The 3,702-nt window shown below is 34.4% G+C and overlaps 1 pseudogene; it reads right to left on the bottom strand.

The window, feature by feature from the left end:
- Nucleotides 1–1,362: 1,362 nt before the first annotated feature.
- LOC124898502 lies at nt 1,363–3,435 on the bottom strand (annotated as a pseudogene).
- Between the last annotated feature and the right edge of the window lie 267 nt (nt 3,436–3,702).

Raw genomic sequence — 3,702 nt, 5'->3', positions numbered from 1 at the left:
TTAACCATTTTCAAGTAACTAATACACAGTTCAAATCACTACACTTAACCATTTTCAAATAATTAATTCACATTTCAAGTAACTATACTTAACCATTTTCAAGTAACTACTTCACATTTCAAATAATTATACTTAACCATTTTCAAGTCACTATACTTAACCACTTTCAAGTAACTACTTCACATGTCAAGTAACTACACTTTAACAATTTTCAAGTCACTAGTACACGTTTCAAGTCACTATACTTAACCATATTTTCAAGTAACTACCACTACTAGAAAAAATAAGAAAAGCGACCACAAAAACCGACCACATGTGGTCGCTGTTCCTGTTTTCACTTCAAGTCGTTAATTACTTCACATTTTACCAAACTAAACTAAATTCAAAATAAAAGTTCACATTTCAAATACCTACACTTAAACATTTTCAAGTCACCAATTCACTTCACAAGTTACCAAACTAAACTAAATTCAAAACAAAAGTTCACATTTCAAGTACCTACATTTAAACATTTTCAAGTCACTAATTCACTTCACAAGTTACCAAACTAAACTAAAATCAAAACAAAAGTTCACATTTCAAGTACCTACACTTAAACATTTTCAAGTTGCTAATTCACTTCTCAAGTGACCATGTACTTTACTAAATTTAAAACAAAAGTTCACATTTCAAGTACTTACTAAATTCAAAACAAAAGTTCACATTTCAAGTACCTATACTTAAGCATTTCAAGTAACTAATTCACTTCACAAGTGACCATGTACTTTACTAAATTCAAAACAAAAGTTCACATTTCATGTACCTACACTAAAAACATTTTCAAGTCACTAATTCACTTCTCAAGTGACCACACTTTACTATATTCAAAGCACAAATTCACATTTCAAGTACCTACACTTAAACATTTTCAAGTCACTACTTCACTTCTCAAGTGACTATGAACTTTACTAAATTCAAAACACAAGTTCACATTTCAAGTACCTACACTTAGACAAATCGAAATCCCTAATTCACTTCTCAAGTGACCATGTACCTTACTAAATTCAAAACAAAATTTCACCTATCAAGTACCTACACAAAAATATTTCAAGTCACTAATTCAATTCACAAGTTACCAAACTAAACTAAATTCAAAACACAAGTTTACATTTCAATTACCTGCACTTAAACAAATTGAAGTCACTAATTCACTTCTCAAGAGACCATGTACCTTACTAAATTCAAAACAAAAGTTCACATTTCAAGTACCTACACTTAAACATTTCAAGTCACTAATTCACTTCACAAGTTACCAAACTAAACTAAATTCAAAACAAAAGTTCACCTTTCAAGTACGTACACATAAATCCCCGCCCCCGAGAAATCCCTAATTTTAAACACCCTGTGCTACCTAATAATCCATTCCAAGATTTAGGAAGTAAATTCTACTTGCAAGTTGTGTCCAACTTATGCAAATACTATCTCCTGTTGCTGCAGAGAAGGAATAACAAGGAGCCGAGGAAAATTAGAAGCAGAAAAGGGAAACTTACTCATTGCTTGACTTTTTCGCTTGTGATCTGGAGAGAGAAAAACTGTGGATGGAACTATCTTTGCAGGGCCACAAGTGTAGCCTGGTCCAGGACCAAGCAAAGTGAAATTCTTCGGTAGTTTTAATGTCTTGTTTGATGTTCCAGCAAGTCCAACACCAATCTGAAAGGAAGATACCGACTCAGAAGGATCTTCACCCCAAGACGCGAGAACACCACCTTTACAGCAGTTGCTGAACTGTTGGTTGTAAGGAACTCCAGGAAGCAAGTCAACAAGTACAGGATCCTTCTTGTAACAATATGGTACATTTCCTTTAAACTTAGAATAGTCACCTTGCTCTATTGTTTCTGCTCCCACTATGGACCATATCACTTCTTTCTTTGGCCAGTTCTATCCTAAAGTCCATCCAGGGCTCCTAATATGCCGATGCATTTGGAATTTATGCATAGTTACTACAGCCTGGACGAATATTTCAGATTATCAGTGGTCGTATAATCTTTTGTTTCGTTCAATGTTTTATGAAGATACTTACCACATAGCCAGTGTTAGTTTGATGTCATGTCCCAACTCAATTCTTAATGTCTCGAAGCATTGAGATACTGCTGCTTTGCTTGCCTGTCGTGACAAAATTTCCGGTTGACTCATCAAGATAAAATATGACCATTTCCAGTGGAAGTATAAAAGCAGTAGAGCTTGTACTCATGTTGTAAAGGCTCAATCTTGGAGCAGGCAACCAAGAAGAAGCTGAAGAAAGCACAATGATCCTGCCCCCACTGTATCTAAGATAGGGATTCACAAAGTGGGTTATGTAAACTGAACACTAGAAGTTAATGTCCTGCGAAATACCATTACATGTAAATAACTATTCTAACTTTCGTCCACTCGTTTTGCTAAATTTTTTTTTAACATATAGTTAAAAATCACATAATACACTAGTTAGAAGTGAGTCAATCCTAATTTAGTAACCTAAAAACACAATAAATAACCTAATGCAACCGTTAATAGACGATTAAAATGATCATGCACGACAAACTATAGCAGATGACTAACTTAATCTTCAACCTTCGGTCATTATGAAAGCTAAGTAGGATTCTCCCGAGTTCGAATTCGATATTCCTAATCCAGATGCAAAGCTCTTGTTCTATAGCTCAACATAATTAAAAGACATAGCACTAGTAAAATCATTTGTCACAGTGTCATCAACATTTGCAAAGGAAGTTTGTCATAATTTCATGTTGGTTATATTGTGATAAACTTAAACTTCAAACCAACAGTGTATATGTAACAACCAAAATTAGTTTCCACTTTACCATGACAGATTAAAATTAGTGATATCTTCTGTATCTTCAAACAGAGTAATCGCGTGCACTCCAGCATTGTTTACCAGATGGTCCACTGCATTAATAACATAACACACAAAAAAAGTTCCATAAAACATGGTTAATCGTTCTAAAAGGACCATTATAAGCACGAGAATCAAACAAATTAAAACTGACATTTGCCAAAGTGATTCATGGTTTAACCAACAATCCTTCTGCATTCATCGTCTTTCAAAACATCAGCTTGAATTGTTATAACATCTGGTGACCCTAGTTCATATGCCCTTCGGCCACTTCATTCAAACTACTCTCTCTTCTTGCTGCAAAGCCTAAACATGCTCCTCTCTCGACGTACTCGTAGGCCAGATACTACACATTGACAAACAATTAATTTTTCTAGACACGATAATTATTAGTTATTTCCAAATCCTGCAAAACTAATATAATTTTCAGTATAACCAATACAGTTTTTCCTTCAGTGGTAGAATCGTAAGTTAATAAAAAGGGATTCAACTGTAACAACTCCACCTCCCCTCCGTCCAGCAAGCTCTAAGCTCTGCGATGAAGAACTCCACTCATACACCCGCATCCTTCACTGACCATGAAAAACCCAACTCCACCTCCCCTTCCTCCAATAAGCTCTAAGCTTCAGCAACGGCTCATTTTTGCAAAAACAGGAAAATGATTTAGGGCTTTAGGTATTAAAGTATTATATGTATGAACAATAAGATTTAATCTCAGTCGTCATGAGATCAATGATTGTGATTAAAATTGAGAAGGAGATGAAAAAATGATAAAAAAATTAGGCTAGAATTGACAATAATTAGATATAAAAAATGACTAAGAATCAAACAGA

This window comes from Capsicum annuum, chromosome 5 (genome assembly GCF_002878395.1).
Source record: "Capsicum annuum cultivar UCD-10X-F1 chromosome 5, UCD10Xv1.1, whole genome shotgun sequence".
Lineage (NCBI taxonomy): Eukaryota > Viridiplantae > Streptophyta > Magnoliopsida > Solanales > Solanaceae > Capsicum > Capsicum annuum.
The sequence above is the reverse complement of the archived record's forward strand: the minus strand, read 5'-3'. Positions and strand labels throughout refer to the sequence as shown.